The 23,220-nt window shown below is 36.6% G+C and overlaps 1 long non-coding RNA gene across 1 annotated transcript; it reads left to right on the top strand.

Annotated features, from left to right (window-relative positions):
- The first annotated feature begins 6,773 nt into the window (after positions 1–6,773).
- On the top strand, positions 6,774–23,058 carry LOC112945617. Its single transcript, XR_003249055.1, has 2 exons — positions 6,774–6,961; positions 22,983–23,058. It is a non-coding gene; the product is annotated as an uncharacterized LOC112945617 (long non-coding RNA).
- Positions 23,059–23,220: the final 162 nt, after the last annotated feature.

Here is a 23,220-nt window from a genome sequence, read left to right as displayed (position 1 = left end):
AGAGAGAGAGAGAAAGGAAGAAAAGGGGGAAATAAAGGATTCTATTTCGCTCGGCGTCGCGCTGCTGCCTGCAGGGGAACGGGGCCAGGGAGGCGCCGCGGCTGCAGGTGCCTGGCGCGCGGCGCAGCCCGAGCCCGCTCGGCGGGAGGCTACCGGGAGGGGAGGGGCGGGGCGGGGCGGAGCGCGCGACTAGCCGTTACGGGAGGGGCGGGGTCAGCGCGAGGAAACGGCCGTTGGCGCCGGCGGCGGCGTTTGCGCCGCGCGAGGCTCCCGCTGCGGCTCGGCCTGGGGCGCGGGGCTCCCTGCCTGGGCAGCGCCCACCGGGGCGGGACAGTCAGTCTTGTCAGCAAAGGCAATTTCTATTTCTCTTTTCAAGGGATCATGCCTTGCAAGTTGTTACATAAAGTTTACAAGKACTTGGTATTCGAGCAGTAGGAATCCCAAATCTGTACTAGAGTCCACAAGGCACTCTTGTAAGAGTCGCCCTGGCATAGCTATGAGAACATACTTAGTATACACTTTACTGAAGTTTTTTTTATTATTATTTTTATTACTACAGCTCACAAACTCTCACACCCAAGCCTACCTTGGTCATTAATAGCTGGCTTTATTAATATGCTTATTTAAATATTAATAACTGGGTTAAACTCCAGTGGCTTTTCTTGAATACATTAGGTTCCCATCATATGCAAGTAGCTCCGTGATCCTCCTTTCACGGTTCTTACATATGTAAGTGCCTCCATTGTGTGACAAATGTATTACCAGGCAAAATAACATGTAGGTATCTTTTGATTTTTTCAGTATTAAAAGAGCTGACAAATAGTAGCACGTTGACACTTGCATGTCTCTCAAGAGTTCTCAGAAGGCATCTAAACATTCAGGTTTTCAAAGCTTTGCGTTACCCAAAAGTATTAAGTGAATTTCTCCTGAGGCCACTAAAACAAAACCAATACTCCCACTTTCACAGCTCTCCAGCCAACATCTTTTTATCTGCTGAAATGAAATTTCATATCTTTCCTTCTAAAGGCAAAATTTGCTTCTAGTTACACCACTAATATCAGTGGAATTATGCTGGATTTGTGCCAGTGTCAATGAAAAGCAGAGACTGGCTCTAGTCCTCAGTTTACAGGATTATAACCCACTTATACCCTGCTGTTTTTCTGTTTTAGAAATTGCAGCTTCAGTGGCAATCTGAAAGAACTTTAATTACTATTACCATGGTTCAGTATTATATATGTAGTTTCAAATAATCCTGTAACTGCCTCTGTGGGCTTATATTTACTGCTGTTTACTTTCCCTCACAGATTTTTAAATAAAATAACTTCATCACTTTAGCAATTTTAGATCTCATTGCTTTTGAAGAAGTGATATTGCTAAATATAGAAATGCCGTGTAAATATTTATAAGATTCCCCTTATGAGGCTGTCTTTTTCTGCGTCCTTTGAAGGACAAAAGCATGTGTGTGGGTATGTGGGGGATAGGAGGACAGCTGTGCTAAGAATTCCTAGGAAAAGAGGGTGATGAAACTGCAGCCATCCTTCCTGAGACTTGTTTTAGGGAAAGAAGCTTTAAATTCAACAAGGATTCCAACAGAGTGCTAGTTTCTTGTAAGATCAGCTAAATTGTTGCATCTCTGACACATGCTTTCTTTTCACTTTGCAGGCCAAGCTGTTCCAGCTCCCTTGGCGTTGCAGGTACCACAAGCAGACCTGAGTTTCCTATTAACAGACTTTCCTCTGGTATGGCCTACAGGTTGGTTTCTATTACACGAGCTTTACGTTAGTATATTTAGGTGAATGAATACGTGAACCTATGCTTTCTTAATAATTCTTATGTGTTTACAAATGCCTTTTTTTTTCTGAAAACCCTGTTATAAACAATGCTAGTTACTCCCTTTTCCCTACTTAGAGCTGCTGAGGATGTTATCAGATTATCTGAAAAATATATTTCTGTATGCTTTAGAGATAATTTGCAGGATGGCTGATCCATGAATCAACATGCACAGGATTTTTTCTCTGCTGCCTGTTAGGTATCATATCCCCTGCCTTGGACTAATATGGAAATATTGCAGCACAGTTTTCAAATTTCCCATTCTTCTAATTTAAACACACTTTTGTTGCTTTGACCTATCTATAGAAAGGCCCAGTCTGACTCTCTATATAATAAAAATATGTTGTTGCACAGTAATTAATGTTCCCCTAAAGCATTCTATTAATTTATTGTTTTAATCTAAGGGGCAAAAAAAAATCTGTTCATGTGATATGTCCCACGGAGGCTTTGTACAATCTATGTGTGTACTAGCAAATAAAACAGACGGTCTACATAGTTAAATCTCATACAGTCCAGTCCCTAGGAGCTTTTCCTCCCATGCCTACAAACATTGGACCAGATGATTCTCAGGGCTGTTCTGTAGTGGGGGGCCCTGCAGAGACCCTTCGCACGTGGTGGTTTGTGTGAAGCTGCCCAGGTTTGGAGCCCAAGAGAGTTTCCTTGCAGAGCTGCATGTCGCTCTGTGCCAGYTGTCTTCAAAGCCCCAGGATGTTTGCGGGCACAGTAATGGTGTCGATACAGCCATAGATTACTGTCACTTTATTAACAGTGGCAGGTGCTTGAAGGCCTTGATGAATGCAGTCCTGCCTGCAAAGACCGTGGGATCCAAATCCACATCCTGCAGTGTGATGTGGGCGCATTCCAGTGGTGTGGGGGRCCTCCTTTGAACCGTGCTGCCAGACACCCTGGTTTATATAGGCAGCATGTATGCTACACGTCACTCTTATGCGCTTGGGGATGTGGGATGTACCACAAGAACAGTGACATGTTCCAGGGGACTGAATGCATGATTAAGGACTCATGAGTTTTCAGGTTGGATTTGTCCCTGATTTGCATTGCTTTAGGCAAGTTATTTGTACAAGGTTACATTTTCTCCATCAGTAAAGTAAGAGCTAGCTATTTCACAGATGTGTCATGGGATTAATTAGTTTTTTTTTTTTAAACAACAATATGAAACTATTTAGTATTAATGCTTATTAGTATGAAAAACCACAAGAAGTGAACAAYCCAATATTTAAGTCACATTATTTATAAAGATGTTACTTGCATCATGGATATAAGCAGCCTGTAAACTTTACCTTTACTCCTTATTTCAGAAGCATTCTGCTTCTGTCCTCTACCTGAGCACATATTATTTACACCTTTCCAAAGGTGTTATCCTCTTTCAGAAATAAATGGCAACGGGAGAATTTCCAGTTTTTCTGTTGCAGGATGGGTTGACAAGAAAATAGTTTCACCGTAATGTGGGACCCAGAGTGCTCCAACCATTCAAGCTCTTCTGCTCATTCTACTCTTACAGCTATATGATTTATATACATTTACAAAGTTGGTGCTAATTCTTTCTACCTATGTAGCTTCTGTAACTTCATTGGAGGTCAAATGTGTTGCTGGGAGGGTGGAAAGGAGAGCAGAACTAGGACAAGAACTTGAAAAACGATTTTTTAATTTCCTGTAACTTAAACTCTTTACATTCCTCATGCTTTTCTTTTCTTTCTTATCAGATAAATCTGAGTTTTTCCCCAGAACAGCTATCGTAAGGTAATCGCTGAACAGCCATAATAGCTGTCTGCATATTTAATTTTAGGTCTGTGTGCTGTTGATTCTTCTGTTTTCATGGTACATATTAGGAATTTCTGTTTGCTCTTGTTTTGTTTGTGTTGAATCTCTGAATGAATGGTTAATGGTGATCCTGTTTTGCATTCCTCCATTTTACAAGCTCAAACACAGTTTTCGGATGACATTTTTGTTAAATGACTTGCAGATTGTCATTAGTTTTGAAATACATCTTTGTCACATGAGAAATGATCTCTGTCAAACACCAAATTCTGCCACAATCCTCTGTCACTACTAAATTTTCACCAATAGTTTGATGTCCTCTCAAATGAGTGTTTAAATACAAACTGGAGTTCAAGTGAATTAAACCTAGATAGAAAAGTATTTTTAAATGTAATAGAAACAGTAACCCRTGTTTTGAGCCCTTTGTGCACATAGGAAGTCTTTTTCTTTCTCTTGGGAACAAATTGATGCTGCAATTTAGTGCGAGCCTTAGCACAATATTTCCTTGAGTCTGAAGCTATGTTAGTTTGAATATTGAGGCTCAAAATCTTTCCTTCCCAGCAAATCTTGTATTCACTGATCCAAGTGTGGCCAAACTTTTATTCAGTCAGTTCCAGTCTTGAATATTGGTGATTTTTCTTTTTCCTTTCTTACTTGTACACCTGGGCAGATTTGCTCTAAACTGTTTGTGCCACARTTTGACTGAGAATTGGCTTTGGAAAGAATAAAAATTTTGTAGCATACAATTTAAATGTTGTAAAGAGATTACTAGTTTAAACAAAGAGCACAAAGAGCAATTTTACTTTTTTTTTTTTGTTGAAACTTCTATATTTCATATGAGTGAAATATACTTGTGTCAATGTGTATGTTTTTTCACTTAATTACTTTTAGGTTATCACTGAATTTTTTACGTACTGGGTAATGTATTTTTCGGCTGTTGCATTTCTAATTTTAGACCATTTTCTTTCTCCTGAGATGTASAGTGGTTGCTTTTGTCATGTGTATGGAAACATGTGATATTCATTGGAATACATGTTCATCTTGGATGATATAAAATATAGCATACCGGATTTATGAATTGTTCAGAAACATCTATGGTAAGCAAGAGCACCAGTGGGCAGCAGTCTGTTTGGAGGCATTGCATAGACTCGTGGCCACGTGTTGTCCCTGGCTAGTAGAGACAGAAGCTTTACTTGCTGCTGCTCTTTGCCTAGTAATCCTGTGTGTGATTTTTTCTTCTTTCAAACCTTCTAGAAATACAGCTATGGCAACAAAGCAGACAATAGGATTTTTTTCCCTGATTCCTATCTAAGAGCTATGCGAGTGCATCTGTGAAGGCTAATACCAGAAAGAGAGCCTAGCAGAGTATGGAAATGAAGCTGTGTACAATGTACAATTGTGTGAAATGAAGTTGTGTATCAGATTGYGATCTGATTGTGATCACAGTTGTGTATCAAATTTTCCTGTGGCCAAATACTTTGCTGTAATTTCTACATATGTTTGAGAATTACATATTCACTGAAAGTCATGAAGCAGCATTTTACCACTGTGTTTAGGCTGATGTTTTATCATTTCACGTGAACCTCCTGCAGTAGGTGTTTTAAAAATGGACATAGGTAATGAAAACKTCCCTGGTTCTTTAGAGCTATATTTAATATTTAGAACTGTATTCACAATTTAGAACTAGGGAGGTGCAAAGGAGTGTGCTGTGATTTATTACTCCTTGATAACCATCACCTTGTATTTGTCAAAATATATTGACAAAAGCAGTAGAGTGAGTGATCCAACTTACTAGTTCAGACAGCGTATTGTCAAATGCAGCTACTCTGCACAAAACCTGTGCTGCTTTTTCCTCCAAGCACTGTGTTGTGCTGTTGATCTTATATGGGCTTGGGTTAGAATTGACTTGAAGATGGCAGTATTATGTGTTAATTTACTGGCAAATCTAAAAATTAATTAACTAGTCTAGAGAATGTAAGTCTTAATTCACAGCTCTTTAATTTCCATTCTTTATTATTGCATATATTTCAATATGAGACACCAGTCTATTTATGCATGTCTATACTTACAATTTATTTCTTGGATTATGCCCATAAAGCCAATATGGATTCCCTCCTCAGCCTGTACCGAGAGACTTTATAGAGCTTTTGAAGAACTGTATTATTTTTAAAATAAAATTTTAAAAATCCCTTCTCATAAGCTGATTTTGGTTTTTTCACCCATTTTCTGTGTTAAAAAAACAAACAAAAAGAGATGCATGAAGGACAAGCATTTTTCCTTTGTGAATTTGGCACCATTTCACATGTAATAATTTTCTCTGCTTAGTTAATTACAGGCCGCTTCCACAAAGGTTCTCATTAATGAATGGCCTTAGGTTTATGCTCCCTGTCTTTGGCATTGTTGATGGGCAGAAATTTACACAAACAGCTTTGTGTTTTTGCAGCTGTTTAGGAACCCTTTGGATGTTTATAGAGATGCTTTTGTGGGAGCTAGAGAAAGGAGAAATGTCTGATATGAATGAACAAACAGGACAAAGTGAATATGTCCACCCCACCTGCACASCTTTCTCCGAGACCAGTGTGTGATCTGTGCAGCGTCATCTAGCTTTTGCTTGGGACACTGTCTTCCCTTTCACCATGGGGCAATCTCACGTGTTACCCTGCCACTGTTAATCAAACAGCTAATCAAACTGCTGAGATTATAGGTATGTATCATTTACATTCAATTTAATAGCCTGATCTCTCRCTTGGTAGTTATTAGTTGCAATAACTTAACATGATCCTCCCAAATAAATCTTGTATTTAAATAAAGGATGTATCTGTCATAACCAACAGGTGCCCAAAGAAATTAAATTATGTATCTGTCCTCTAAAAATCATCAAAATAACTCTAATATGAATATTATTTAGCACGCTCTGCATTACTTGTGGAAATTTTTATTAATGTTTCATAGAACAATTTGAGTGTAAATCTAAATAGGTTATCTATTTCTAGATATAGCTGTGATATAAGTAACAAAACCCTATATATTGATCTTTTCAAAGAATGCTTCTTTACTAGAGCTGATAAAATAATAGCAATGGAAATTATTATTTTTTTAATTCTGGAATTTCACTGAAGTTTCAAAACACTGTAACCAACTCTTTTGATCTGACATTTTTCAGTGAAAGTCTTCATCAACAATGTCACTGAAGATGAAAAATCCAGAGGGGAAATACAGTCATGAATTTGTATGTAACACAGCTGGATTCAATATCATGGTCATCAAATCTGTAGAGCTTTACAATGGTTTTCAAAGATGACTACTTGGTGTAAAAAAAAATTACATATAATATATATGTATGAACCTACTGAAGGTAAGATATTTGCATGTTAGGCATATACAATTTACTTGCAAAATTGGTAGCTGTGTCTAAGGTCATAGTCACATGTCTGAAGTATCTGTTTGGTTTATGAAGATTCCTATTTCCATATGGGTATGTATATACTCCCATGAAACAAGTTCCTTCAAGCATTACACTGGGAACTTATATGTCCTGTTCTTCTACCTACAAAGCAGTTCCTGTGTGTTGTCCACCCTGAGTTAAGTTTTTTGATTAATAAATGCTTTAAATTAGAAAGATGATAAAATATATTAAAATCCAGCGTGATAAACCCCAGTTTAGCTATTTTTATTGCAAGATTAAGACACAATGTATTACTCTAACTGCAGAAATTACTAGGTAGAATTCTATGGCCTATGCTATATATTTGCCCAGACTCATACCTTTATAATCTATTACTTGGAATATACTGCTCAAATTTTCTGTTTACTATTGCTTCAGTTATTATTCTGTGTCCTCCTTATGACAATATTTTGCTTGTATGAAAGAAATACTTTTAAGCCAGTTGCATTTCTTTGACTGATTTTGAAATCTCTTCTACAGTTGTAAGCTAAAGTGTTGACCATAGGTTTAATGTGTGGAATAGCTCCTTCCAGAGTAAATTAAATATAATGACTCAGTAGTTACTCTACTGGGTTTAAACCAATTGTGGATCAAATGCTAAGAGGTATTAAATAGATCATTATCTGTCATCCCAATATACTCTTTGAGTATAAATGCATTATACCTGACGAGGTAATGGTGGTAGTGAAATCACTGCTGAACCTAATTACTTTAAAATGGGTAGACGTCTGCTATATGTGCTTCAACACAGCATTCTTCATGCTGGGAAAATGGGATATTCAAATAGCATCTGATCTATGGCATCTGCTAAATGCAGACAATTGTTTTAGCAGAAGCTAGCAGTTAGTTATAAAAAAAAAAAAAGTTAATTACACTTGACATTTAAATTATAACTTCTAGGCACAATTTATATTTAATCCAAGATTTTGCCAAAACATACTGGTATATAGTTTATTTGTTGCTCCCATAAATGTCTTTGCAACTTTCATTAATGCAGTATAATTTGCAGTAATATTAATTTCCTTATAATCTGTGATTACACATGGATTTTGAAATATGTGTGTACACGTATGTGTAATTGTGAAATGTGCAACTATTTAGAGAAATACTTTCATCACAAAATATATAACAGGAAAACACAATGCTATAGTCTCTATTCTGCAAAAAATTTCATACAAACAGCAGTACCTGCATAGAATTTGTTACAAGAAGAGTCTAATCAGTAGTAGCATAGCACAGAGAAAATGGAGGTGAATTACTAAAACTCTTTTATTCCAGCTACTGAGAAGTTTCAGTGTGCCAAGTTAGAATTAATTTGTACAGCAGGGATCAAATCTTCCTGGGTGGCTAACAGTGAGTGAAGAGGAAAATGGATTCTCGTTAAACATTTCTATTAAGTTTGCATGCTGTCATTCAACTGGAAATTAAGTTAGTTAGTGGCTCATGTCACACAGCACTCAGATTAGAGTGGCTCTTGTGGCTCTGCAAATTTAGGAAAATTGGCAGGAGGGTGGTTCCCATACTGGAGAGGATGGCTCCTGGAGTCTCCTTCTTTACATGCACAGGGAATAAGTACATCCACTGTCCCTCCATCAAGACAGTATAAAGGCTACATGAGGAAATATGCTGCTTTATATAACACTTSAAAAAGTATTTTAATAGTAACACAAGAAGAAAAGGAAATGGATGATGGTGACACGATACAGCTGGTATTTTGAGAGACATCATTTTCTGAGAAAAGGAGATTGCATCTGAAGAGTGTTACAAGCTAAAGTAACACCTCCTCTGCATTTGGAGGTTAGTGGAGAGTCTATGAAACTCTCARTGGACATTCAGTATCTGATACTGAAAGTTAGAAAGGGGAGGTTTTCCTTTAGGGCTGGTGAGACAAGCTGTAGCCTACTGCAAGCAGACTTGCAGTAAATCAGAAACTGCTTGCCCTCTGGGGGCAAAGGAACCTGGTTTGTGGCTAAATTCATGCAGTGTGATAGTCCGCCATTCTGAATTGAATAAAGGCAGGTTGGCAAGTTTCAGACAAAACTTTTTATTGGCCTTGGAGGTGGCAATGAGGATGGGTCTTCACTAGTGCGTACCTACTATAGGCTTTTGAGCTTGCTGTTGCTGCATTTAAAGTGCAGAGAACTGATGAGGGGATTAGGTCATGTTGGGTCTACACAAGAAAATATTGTTGTCCCTTCTCCCTGTCAAAAGGAGCTTCTCAGCATGCACACTTCTGAGTTTGTGCTTCTCAGTAGGGGGTTTGTACATGGTCACATCACTTTCTACTGTCACCTCCTGTTCTTGCATAGCTTGCATGTCTTGCATAGCTATTTCATGCCTCAAGTTAAAGCAAAGGATAATTTGAAAAGTTACAGGCTTAGGTATATGAGAGGCTTACACCAATGCACATGGTAATGTTCCAGACCGGAAGAGAAGTTTAACTTACATTGCTGTAACTAGAAATTCCTGTGGAGACTTTGTGTGGGAATGAAAAATAAATGGTATGTAATTTGCAAAACATGAGTTTGGTTGCAGCCACGTTCCAAATTTTCTTGCAGTTCTGCATTTGCCTTCCCATTCTGCTTTCTCACCCTTCCAACCTAAGCAGCCAGTCAACTTAGTGGTGTTACCTGTAGGGAACAGAGCACATGGTCATCACCATGCAACACCTGACACGAGCCGCTTGTCTGAATACAGGGGGTTGGCCWTGTTTTGCCTTTATCTGACACCTCTGATATCAACATGGCTGGCAAACACATTGCTTCAGGCCTGTACCATACTTTCTCACCTGAGATAAGATTCTGGGTCTTTTCAGTGTCTAAGAAGGGAAAACAAATCCAAGCCATCATGTAAAGAAAATCTGACATGTTTGAGGACACTACCTTGGCAGCAGAGGAGCAAGGTCTCAGTTGCGTTATTGTGCAATTTTCCTGAAACTTAAGGGAAATTATTTTCAACCCTTGGTAAAGACTGCATCAACATTTGGACAACAGATTAAAAGGTTTTTGGAGGAGACAGGCATTTACACACACACACACTCAAGCACAGAGCATGATCATATAGATCTTATTTTCTCAGAAAGCATGGCTACAAAAAGATCACCTTAAGGTAGCAATGCTTTTATTGATTGCATCTTTATTAAGGTAAGATTTAGAAAAGCTGATTTTAATCAATAGGAACTCCATCTGTGTTTCTTCAGTGTACCAATAAAATGCAGCAGTATGAAATACTGMTGAAATTACTGATGAAACAATAAAATGCGTCAATATGAAAACTTCATATTGGTGAATATGAAACTGACAAGTTACCAATATTTTGAGGCAGAGTTACCAATATTTTCTATTCCTAAGTGCTATAACTCATTGACAAACAGCAATAGTGGTACCACAAAATTTAAGGCTGCTCTAAAGGTACATGAAATTATATGTTTTAGACACAAAAAGCATTYTCTTAAAGCTGCAGGACCTTCTTACCTCTACATCATCATTCATYATTCTGTTGAGTGATAGTAATGCATATGGTTTGGCCATTATGGTCTAGGTCTGTCTGTGAAGACAGTCCTAGAAGGAGGGGTTGCTCAGTTGTGCTGTAAAACGCAGTATCACAMTGGTCAGTGCCAGTAGCAAGAGAAAAAAGGTGAAGGGTGAACCATAATCCTCTTAATCCCCCTTTTGAATGTATTTTGTTGCTCTATCTCCATTAATCTTCATGGAGAAATGCTTCTTTTCTTCCACTGTTTCACTGTATGGGGAAGTATAAAATACTGCTATGYTAGCAATTCTATAAGTGGTCCATTAAGCCATCCTCAAAAGGAAAACTRATTTTAATTCTATGCCATGTCCTGATTTTTTTTTTTTTTTTTTAATTCAAATATAGCCCCCATGACCTTTAAAAGTCTTGTGTTGAGCTAAGGTGAAATAAGAGAGCAGCACAGCTGTAACCAATTGTGTCCTAGATTGCAAGCAACCAGGCAGTCACCTGATAATGGTAATCTCGCTGAGCTTGGGAGGTGCCACCTCACAGTTTTGAAGCATGTGAGAAGTAAAGTAGAAAGGACTTCATGGCCAGGCTTAAAAAAATAAAATAAAAAGTAGAAGGGATCCTGTGGAAGATACAAATTATTGTATTTCACAGAAAGCACATGTTTATTTAAACATGCATCATGSTGAAACCCTGCTAGTATGTGAAATGAGCATCATGCTGATTATTCGAAGTCGTTGTTCAGACCAACTTCTGGTAGACTAAGAGCTGTATAAATCATTTTCTCAGCTCTGCAGAATTTTCTTGTTTGTCGCTCAGATGTCATGCAGGCGTCAGCATGTACTTGCAATACAAGGCAGGTATTCCTTGCTGCCTCAAGCATCCTGATACAGTCATCATTTAGCCTTCAGTTTCCCCAGAGCATACTTCTTTATCACCCTGCATGAACTTTTGTGATGGCTAATTCTTTCCTAGTCTCATTAGCCATGCTGTTAGAGGACAGGCCAAATTTCCTGGAATAGAAGAAAGTGAGTACTGTTTATTTCCAAGTGTAACTTTCTCTAATAAGTAAGTATTTTTCCATGAGGAAAGTGAGATTTTGTTTTTTTTTTTTTTTATGGCTAACTTTTAACAGTGATAATAAGTCTTACTATAGTAACAACAAAAACTCTATAATGCGTTGAAGAAATAAACCTTCCCATGTTTTCATCTTCACCTGAAATACCTTCACCAGTTCCTGTGAATTCTAAGGCTTTGTATATGGTATAAACACAACAGTGCTTGGGTTTTATTAATTGCATGAATTAATTGGAAGATTCTCTCTTTGCCAGTTCTTGTTGAGAAGCTACGCTACAAGCCTTACAGAAGCTTTCCTAGCTGTCTCCAGCCCTACTGCAACCATTTGAGAAGTAGATGTCTGTGTCAAGTGGTTTAGCAGCAGCAAGCAGGGACAGAGCTTCATCATATCTGGGTTAAATTTTATGCAGATCTGCAAGAAATACTTTCCATAGTGGTTTTTGGAATTGGACTTGCAGTTATAGAATAAAATGATCAGTGACTATATTCTACTAGAAATCCCTTCATATACTGTAGAAACAACAATCCTAAGATACCCACTGATGACACTTGTGTGTACTACAGAGGAATCTTCTCCATGTGATAGCTAYGACTCTTTATAAACACCAGTTGTCTGACTGGACTGGGCCAACTGTCATGAAACATTTGTATAGAAGAATCGTACTTTTAAATACTGCTCCAAGTTTACATAGGCCATTAATTCAGGTGAAAATGGTCAGAAAATTCTAAGATGTTTTTGGTTCAAGTTATAATGGCATATGAATAAGCTCTAATTATCATATTAAAATTAGGTGATTAGGTTAATTTCACTTAGCTTATAATGCCCATGAACAGAGTTATCAGATTTCACCCTCCCACAGCATCTGATACAATGCCGAGTAGGTAGGTAGAATTCACTTCATTGTTTAAAAACATATTCAGTACTTCAGTTTTACACAAAGCCCCATCAGCAGAGCTCTTTCTCAGTATGAAGGAATTGCTTCAAGTAATCTGCATGGTACTACTCCGAGTACTTTGAAGCATGCATGCTGAGAACAATCTCTTGCCACTTGTAATGCCATGTAACTCCTCCAAGGACAGGAAAAGCAGTCATTGACTAAGAACACTGAGCAAGAGCTATCGTGCATTCTTAGAGCTATTTTTATTATAGAAGAATATTYGGTCCCTCTAGATTTCTAAATTTAGAACCCTTTGTGTAACTGACTTAATGATCAGAAATAAGATCATTCTTATCCTACACATTGTGTTTCTCAGGAATTACTCAGCAAACTGGAGTTTAAGACATTTAAATACAAAATAATACAAAATTAGCAACATAATAATAATCACTTTTAAAAAGTTATTTGGAATTCTCAAGTTCTTTTTTTTTTTTTTTAAATACTGTTTTTTTTTTTCCCTCTGATAGAACCAATAGTTTATTTACACAGAGACAAACAGTGAAGAGTATACAATATCTCCCCATCCAGGCCTGAATGTCCTCACATTTCACATACACATGATTCAGTATCAAAGATGAAAGATAAGACTTTTGGTAATATGGCTAAGAAACTCATAGGATAATACCAAACCTGCTAAAAGCAAATAGCTCATACTAATCATTGCTGTAGAATTTGCCTGTAGAAGTTTCGATTTAAACAAGTTGCTACACCTTTCTTCTAAGCCTTTTCAGTATGCAATTTTCTTAACCTGCTTTAGGCAGTCTTTTTAGAATCTTTTTTCTAGTTTAGAACCTATTTGTAGAACTGTCTATTGCACTCCACTCATAGAAATGGAAGACTATGTATTTCACCTTTGATTTTTTGGGTGGCTGAGCATCTGAAGGTAGATCCTTAACACCTATTTAAACAAAATAGGTTTAATAAGTTAAAAAGTCAAGGAACAAAAACTGCTTTCTGCATTCTAGTACATACAAATTTAATTTAAAAGGGTCATTTCAACAGAACTTCTGAATTAAAAAACACTCAAACACATTCAAAAAGCTTTCAGGAGCACTTTCATATTATTATACTCTGTAACTTAGAATAGGTATTGACTCAAACTGTATTTGACCACAGAAGATTAAGAGTGTTGGGGAAAGGAATGCTCTTATGCATTTTAAGCAGTTGTTTTTGTTTTGATTTTTATATTACCTAGCAGCACATAATATATTAAAATGCTTAATGAAATATTTGYTGGAATTAAATGTTTTGGTGAATCCCAACCTTGTTTTTGAAATATCTTTCTTAGAAAAGTCAAGTTCTCATTATGATTCAAAATATCAAAATCTCTTTATGTTTTAGCAAATAGTTTTTGGAGTCCCACCCTCAAATAAGCTGGACACAGAAATGTATATTCAGATTAGGTATAATTTATACATATGCTGAATACAGACTCTGCTATAAGCTTTACTGTCTGCTAYGGTGAATTCCACATACAATTTGTCTCACTTAAGGTGAATGTCACCCAATTGTTCACATCTTCTGCATATATGTTATTGTGTAGAAGATTTTTTTAGAGGATGATCGGTGTGTTTCTCATTCAAAGAATATTGTGTGGTAATATACCATGAATATTTCCGCAGGCATGTCAAATTGCCTTAAATTTACATAGAAACAAAAGAAGGAAGAGTTGTGAGAAGAGCGAGATTGTGAAGAATAGCCTCAAACACTTTTGTAAGCAATGAAAAAATACAAACAAATACCCAATGTGAGCTACTGTATCACAATATTTCCTTCTAAATATTAGACTGTGTGTGAGCAGGCACCTATATGTAAAAGTTAGATTTAGAATAGGACTTTATTATGTATATAAATTTGGGAGAGTGTTTGTGCCTTGAAGCTTTTGTTGCTGGGGAAAGCAGCACCCATAATCTTGGAAAATCAGACTCTAAGATATAAATAAATAAAGCAAGTGCATTGCCAAAACAGTTACAATACTTTGAGGTAGAATGCATTCTTATTTATTAAAAGCTGAATTCTCTATGATATTGCTTATTCTTCCTGTGTTCAAGTGTGTATTTAAGTATAGAACAGGTGAGGGAAGCAAAACTTGATGTGCTGACTGGTACTGAAAAATATAAGCCAAATAAACAGAGGCTCCTGTGCTTGCAGGTATTAGAATGTCAGTGGTTTGAACTTTAGTTTCCCCTTTAATCTGGGCTTTGTGTGCGTTGCAAGTAAATAGTCTAGACATAGGCATCAAGATAAAGTATTTATACCTAGAATATATATACAGATATATAAGCATAAGCAATGCAACAGTCTAGTGTGAAAGAAAATAATAAATATTAATACTGTCAATTGTTAGCTATGTGTCATGATATCAGTTGCTGGCAAGTCAGGAATATGAAGTAATAAGCAAGTTTTCTTGTGATAATAAGTCAAACCGATTAGTTCCTGTTCTTTCTCATTATAGCTTTGATTAGAGTACTTTCAGGGGAAAGAGGCACTAGTGCTACTTTTGACTTCCCTATATCCCAAGGGCATGCAGTCATCTGTTTGTGAGCTAGCATGTTTTCACTGTTCTCTGAGGATTCAAATAGTATGCCAAACAAGTCTTAATTTTAGTATCCACTGCTAAGCTGCTTAAGGTTTTTTAAATCCTCTCTTAAATTGCCCTTGGGCACACTGTATTGTAGCTATGACTATGTGATTACTATTTAAGTCAGATATGTGAGTGAGTATATCAATGCTTATTTACAGACAAAAAACCCTTTAAAGAAACAAACAACACTAGGAAAAATGCTATATTTGTTCCTAGTACAATTTATTTCTCTAAACTTTCAGGGGTGAAAATATTTCATTTTTTAACATTTTTTAAATGTTTCTTGTCTGTTTTATGGTCTGGTGAGCATCCCATAGCTGCATTTCTGTGAACTACATGACCTTCATGACACCTATATGTCAAGTGATACAGGATACTGTGTACTCTCAAAAGACTGTGATGCTGGCAGCTGTCCTGTCACATTACTTCCTTCTCTGTAAAATAAATAAATACATAAAAATAAATACAAAATAGTGAAGAACAAGAACAGTTAAGGGAAGAAAAATATTTTAATAGMTAATAATCTGCTTGATACCACATCTAGATTAGTCACAAAATGCACAAAATGCAGTCTGGGATGAAATCAGTATATGATGCCCTTCAATTTGCTATCAATAAGTAAGTATAAATCTGCCTAATCTCTCTGTCTGCTCCAACTTGAATTATGATTAGGTGGATTTCTGGTTTTCTTGAGCAGTAAAGGAGGAAGATGTGAAAGCTCAGTCATAATGAGCAAGGGATTGCAATAGAAGGTGTGTTATTAGGAATGGAAAAAGAAAAGGATTGTTTGTCTATCTAGTATTATGCAGGATGGACAGGACTGAACCAAACCAAACCGTAGTGACAGGTTTGGTGTGCGTAACATCCCGTTCCATACTTTGCAGTGCTGAGAAAGGTGTAGTGAATGAGGCAAGAGAAAGGAAGGACAGAAAGGGAGGGTTCCATTGAAAAGACAGTTGAAAGCTTTGCTAGAGAAAATTTCTGTCTCTGTCATAAAGACAATAGTCTTGGACTTCAGGTATCTACCTCCCAACTGCATGTGCTACATTTTGATGTACAAAATAGGACCCAGGCCMAATGAAATCACCAGTACAGTTTCACCCTCAGATAAACCTATATAGATAGATGCTGGGTACTTTCAGTAAAACAGATGTAGACATTGCAGACTGCAGATAATGCAGATATAGTATGCGTGGAAAGTTGCAACCTGCATCTGAATACCTCAGCTTCCCCATAAGTAAAATGGAAATAATACCATTTCTTGACAAAGGGCATAGTTGTAAGAATCAGTTACTATGTGGGAAGTGCTCAGTTATTACAGCACTAATACCATTCAAAACCTCCCAAAAATACCAGTAACAACCTTTACTACAGAATGTAAATGGCAAACCACGCAGTAAGCAATGTAGAAAATACTGGAGGGGTGGAATTTATCAACACCTGTTTATAGTCAAGGATGTCTATTCTAATCATGGAAAGAAATCAAGACTTGGGTGGGAGAGAAGGTCAGCGATGTCATTTATATTAAAGTTTGCCTTACAATATGTATGCATATTTAAAAAAAAAAAAAAAAGGTTTGGACCAGGAAAATTAATTATGATATTTTTTTAACTCTTCAGCATTTAGTTTAACAACCTTATTGTTCTTGTGCTGGGTTTAGATGGTAGTACACTACTTCTTAAAATGTTTTTCCATCTACGGCTGTGAAAAAAAATGTGCAGTATTAGCATATTCACTGTCAGATTCCTTTATCACATGCGTTCATGTGACTTGAGTGTACAAGTGCTGGATTAACCCTGTTCTTCTGAGACGTCAGTACAGAAAAATGCAATCTCACAGGACCAGTACCAAACATTGACTTTGAGGTTAAATCAATGTCTAAGTCACGTAATAATACATTAGTTTTTTATGGTCTTTTTTTTTTCRGGGTTCCATTTATCTTTAAACTATGGGAAATGAATGTGTGACTTTCTTATATACAATTTTGGAGAATGAAAGACAAGTCTTTGGTCCAAGTACATATGTAAGCTATGAACTCTAGGACCTTTGTAATCCTGAAAACCACAAGATTTTGGATGCCTCACCAGAGAAGGTAAATTCTGATCCATTTCCATTGATCCTGCTCTATTTAAATAAATCCATATTTATTTAGAGTAAAAATTGTTCATCTTTTTCGGAATCTAGCACTTCCTCTGAAGTTAGAACTTCTTCCTCTTTACTTCTAAGTGCTAATGCCAAGTAAGAAAAGGAATATATACCTATTTTCTGGAGAACTAAGGTTCTCCAGAAGGTTAGAGTTAGGAAGATTTGGGAAGGAAGAAACAAGATAAATGCATGGAGGAGGGAAAAATTCCCATCCTCAGCTATGTCCAATTTCTGTTTAATGCAACTGCCAAAGGTTAATAAAGACACTAAATACAGATCTGCCTTAACTCTAGGTTGAGTACAACAGTTTGCTGGTAGATGTTGTAGATGTCACTTCCATTCTGATTCTTAGGCAGTTCTCTCTTAAGTGCTCTAGCAAGTCCCTCTGCTACAAGAAAAAGGTGAAAAATGACTTCTGACAGTCTGAAATGAATGTAGGGGTTCTGCTCTCTCACACCTGTGGTGGTGAGTTTGAGAAAATGAAGGTACTTCATGCCTTTTGACAATGCCAAATGATGAGTAAGGCCSTGTGTGTAAATATAGATGACAAGCATCATGTGGCAATTGATATGCTTTCCCCTATGCAGAAATAACCACTTCCTTTGGAAAAGTAATTCAGAATGTCTGAATCATTAGAGGTCTGTATCAGAATGTGCTTTCCATCACGTTCCTCTTTCTGTGGCTTGCTTTCCATGTGAGTTATCTGCATTAGTCTGTCTGTTTCACATTCATGTTTTCACCATCTCTAGAGGAAAAAAAAGAAAAAATTTTGAAGCTAAGTGTTGTATTATATCAGTTATTTTAGGTTTTCATTCATTACATTGAGTTTTGTTATCTGACTTAAAGGAGTTACAGCAATGATGATCTTGCTGCTTTTTGAATAATAACTTGGCAAGGGGGATCTGTTGTCTATAGCGATAATAAAGTAATCATGAATAAGAAAGCCAAGAAGCTTGTTGAGTAATGACAGGAAGGATCATTCTTTTCATTTTTTCCAATGTCTCTTCCCTCCCTTCTCCTCTAGAGTTCAGCTCTCGCTTTTCAGAGAGACTCAATATAATTAAATAAGCAAGTAATGTAAAATGTCATCTCCTTCTTTAATCTTCCCTCCAATGTTAGTTCTAGGAATGTTATTTCATCTTCTAGAAAAGCTTATAGAACTTCTTTTTTTTTCCCCATCTACATTAACCCCTCTGCATCTGATCTTTCTCTTTTACTTAAACTAGTGCAAGGTTTCACCTTCGTGCCCATCTTATAAACAGATGTGCACGAAGGTTATTACACTCTTTTTAGAGTTTCTATAGGTATATTTATTATGTTCATTTACCTAYATTTTATTACAAATACATAATTTTTGTGCAAGGTAAGATTGCAAGAGATTTTTGAAAAAAAAAATGCTACATAGAGTATTAATCGTGGTAGTCTGCAAAAGCAACAAGAACAGGCAATTGTCTGTCAAATCCGAAGAACTCCTACTCATATTGCAGGTTTGGGACTACTATTCTGGCAGTGAGGCTAAAAACAGAGTCAAGGTCCAGAACATGAATTGCTACAGTTTTTCTAATGCAAAAAGAATCCTCTGGATTTCTAGGATTTTCAAGTTCAGACTCTTTAACCAGGAACACTTGTATTGTAATCTTGTAATTTTGTGTTGTTGTTCACCCTTTAATAAACTTTTGTGCATTTGCTCTTTTATAATTGAATTTAAATGAGAAGTGAGCATTCAGTTTTTGAAGTAGTGGTCTTGACCCTCCTGAAATTAAGACCCAATTAAACACTGAAATGATAAGTCCATTTCTTTATGTAACAAAYATAGTATGAGATTTCCATTCATAGGAAGTCTCATCAAATGCATCAGGTATATGCACCAATCTGAATCCTGATTTTTGTATTTCAACAGTGTATCACAACACAAGGAGTTAAAGTCGTAGTCTGTGTGCTCTTACACTTTGTCACCTGCACAATTGTCACATGGAAGGATTAAATATTTCCTACTGGCTTTATTTTWTTTTTAATTGTGCAGTTTACTCAACTGTTAATCTTGCTGCTATTTTCTTGCAATTGTAAACTGCGTGGATCACTTCAGGGATCATTAAACTACATAACAATGAGATGACACCTCTACTTTTCAGTAGAGGATTGACTGGAAGCAATTTTCGGAGACGTATGATCCACCAGAGCTGGTTAGAGGAACAGTCCACAGAGCTGAATAAAACTGCTTTTTTTTTGTGAGTGAGACTCATTTATGGACATTGAWCTCAGTTTTCTTCCTCATTTATGCTTCTACTTACAAGTCTGAGACAGAGAAACAGTAGACCAAAAGAAGCCATAAAAGCTTAGACAAAGAACTGATACAGCTGCTGCATAATGAAAGCATGTTTGAATCTCTGTGCGCAGCATTCAGGGTGAAGAGAAACAATAGCTTGCATAGAATTAATTATGCTGGGTAGAATTCAGCTCTTAGATAACTCCCTGAGACTAACACACTGCACTTCTGCTTTCTTCTAAAGGAACATTATTTTTACATTTCATTAAATGCAAAAATGAGATTAATGCAGTATGAAGTCTTACATTTTATATCAATGTAGATTACAGCATCCTTATTTAGCATTCCTTATAAATGTGCTTCATTACTGAGACCTGGTTATATATATGTGTGTGTGTGTGCGTATATATATATATATATATATATATATATATATAAAACCTGATATGCATAAACAAGTAATTCCTGGGTAGTCATTTTTTCCTTACTTTTAATTAATTATTCCTTTTCTTGTTGTCAGGTCAAGATTTACAACATGATTAATATGTACCTGTTTTTATTTTGCTTTTTGTTTTGCTTTTGCTTTTTTTGAATTAGTTATTGACCTGAGATATTTTTGTTACAGCTAACAGGGGATAGYTTGAGGCTTGAAGGACTATATATTGAATTAGCTTTTTGGAACTGAAAAAAACAAAAGTAAAACAAAGAAAGTAAAAGTTTTCCTGTCATATGTGTTCAGAGCCATTATTTACCCTTTTTTTTGTATTAAATAGTTAAAAAAAATTACTATTTTTGCTTTTAGCTATTTAAGGGCTCTGTATCTGACTGTAAGTTAATATTTTCCTTCATCCATGTTTTGCTTTCTAGATATTTCTGTTGATCGTAACTAGGCATGCAGATCTAGTCATGCATGCAGCTGCCAGGCAGCTGTGTTTAATCTCACTAACTTTTCAGTAGTTAGGGACTAGTTCTGTATCCTAGCAGAGATAGGTCCTAGAGACRCTGAAGTTTCCTCTCAGGTCTTACCAGCTGATAGGACACTTAAGCAGATATGTTGGGATTTTATAGAAAATGTGGCCTTGCCGAGTATCTGAATGTGACCAAATGTCTTGCCTGCAGTCAGTTATAGTTGGGTAGAGTTGTGAGTAGAGAAATGAAGCTGATCTTTCTGTAGCATCCCATAACTTAAGATGAAACCTCCTTAATTCTTTAGCATTTCAGTGATGGTGTCTCTGTTCCTCCAATGTAGGAGAAAGTTTTGCTGTGTTCATTCAAAACCCAGAGAAATTAAACATTGTCAAAGAACAGACTGTAGTTCGTGAATCTTCTGCCTGCAAAATGTTTGTGCCTGTGCACTGTGTGCAGTATAAATTATATCCCCTCTCCGTTCAGATTTGGACAACCATGTGAAATTGCATGCAACTCCTTCCAGCTATTTACCATCTCATATGAGATCACTTTAGAACTTTAGTTCAGATTTGACATATTCGCCTAACTCATACCTTCAAGCTTTTATAATGCATGACATAAGTAATCATTAACATCTCCTGGGCTATTGCTCATGTGTTTAGAGTATGTGCTTAGAGTCCCCAGGGTGGTATTAACACAGCAAATAAGATTTCTTTTCTTCAACCAAAGAACAGGTGAAAACAGTAAAGCAATTGGATCTGTCCTTAGGCTGTATRAGGAAAGGACAGTAGCAGGTGCTTTTATTCTTCTTCTTTTTGCAGACATGGTATTTTGCATCAGTAGTGTATTCAGATATAGCAGTGTTCTTCTGAGAGTTAAAGGGATGTCAAGCAAGGTAGAAAGGCTGATAGCATATATTTAGTATGTATCAAAGACCTGGATTTCTGTTCTTATTAATATTGCTTGCTTTATTTTCATTTTTAGTTTTTCGGAAAGCCATTCAGGATGAAATGATACAGGAAAAAAAGTAATGAAGCTATGTGGGAGGGAAAAAATGTGTGCATTCCTATGTATGCCTAAAATTCAAGGTAGTAAATTAACCCTGTCAAAGATCATTAGATTCATGGCTTAAAAATGCCCAGTGTTTTTATGTAAAGATTATGGTAGATCTGAGAGGAATGGATGCTGAATCTCTGAATTGAGAATATTGACTGGAGGAGGATAAAGATCAGGACAATCCTATGCTTGAAAATACCATTTGCTTTGAAGAGATCGCACTAGCAAAAGGGCCAAGATTTACCCCTCTATTTTGGGGGTTTACTTGCTTGTTATTATTGTTTACTTGCTTGCTTTTTCACAACTTTTCATGCAGTAGCATGTGCAGTGCCTTGTGCCTAATGGCATACTTCTTCATTTGAGTTCTTCAGGCCTCTGATTCTCCTCCTATCTATTGGTTATTGGGACAGAGTGGATGGGTCTGCTCTTCTGCTGTGCTTGTACAATACCTTGTGGAATGCAGTTAACCTCAGTCCCATCACAATGAAGAGGGACTGCAAAATAATAACAATTTTTTCAGTCATTTGAAGGTGATTCAACACCCTTTTGGAGAGTTACTTGCCATGCAAGTATCTTCTGTTCTCCCACATGGATATAGCAACATCATCATCTTATCAAGCTCTTATGCCATTGATACTTCTTTTACACTTTGAAACAATCATTTGTTGTTTCTCACCCATGTATATTACTGTCTGCCTTCCTGCATTATCCAGATATGCCTGATGTTTCAGAGAGCAAGCAGTCAAAGAAATTGTCAGGCACGTGAGCAGGGTGGGTCTTCTGATGTTGTGTATGGGATAAACAGAACCTGGACGCTGACCGCAAGTGGTTTAGAAGCAGCTTACTGCAGCCGTTCTGAAGTAACTTGGCATGTCTTCTTGCAGTATCAGTCTAAATAGATKATATAATTTTGAATTTTTCAGCATGCACTGTATGCCTAGACTTCAGGGACTTAAAATATGTAAATTGAAGTAACTGCGTAGAGGACATAAAAGAAATGTCAAACATGAGAACTTTGCAGCATAAGAATAAAATATATTAATGACAAAGATTTTTCTATTATTTATGAAAAAGATTGCTTTGAAGAGATGCATGTAAACAAGAATAATAGCAAAGCTGTGAATTAAATAGTGACTTTAAAGCAGGCGTCACACAGCACTGCTTCRTATGACACCTTCCACTAAAGTTTGCTTACTTGGGAATTATAAAAGGATGATTTCTGTTTTAAAGAGAAGAAATTGTGAATGGTCTAGAAGAAKTACCTCATCCTCATAAACAGGGGAGTGACATCCTGCACATAGTGCTTCATACTTCAGATATTTTCTTCCAAAAACTTTGTATTTTTTTCCTTGCATTTATTTAAGGCAACCTGTTTTTTCAAAAATTATGTTTTAATTTGTAAGAAAGTTAGTTAGATTGTAGTGAACTCATCTAGGATGTGTATTTATCCTTACAATTATTTATTCTTATTCACAGGAATTCTCCATGAGTGCTAATGACATAATGAATGGGAAGAAATGATAGAAATTAATACTGCATTTTCGGTGAATATTCCATTAATCTACAAAGTCTGCCATATCTGGCCTCCCAGGGAAGTCTTTGAAAATGGGTGAAGACAAAGATTATTTTTCTGTTGGGAGTATCTGAAATCAGTGATGTACAATCATATGGAAAATTAGAAGTTGAACAGGTTGCTAAGTTGAATGTACCATAT

Source organism: Nothoprocta perdicaria, unplaced genomic scaffold (genome assembly GCF_003342845.1).
Source record: "Nothoprocta perdicaria isolate Ctin4 unplaced genomic scaffold, notPer1 scaffold_194, whole genome shotgun sequence".
In the NCBI taxonomy this organism is placed as follows: domain Eukaryota; kingdom Metazoa; phylum Chordata; class Aves; order Tinamiformes; family Tinamidae; genus Nothoprocta; species Nothoprocta perdicaria.
The sequence above is the reverse complement of the archived record's forward strand: the minus strand, read 5'-3'. Positions and strand labels throughout refer to the sequence as shown.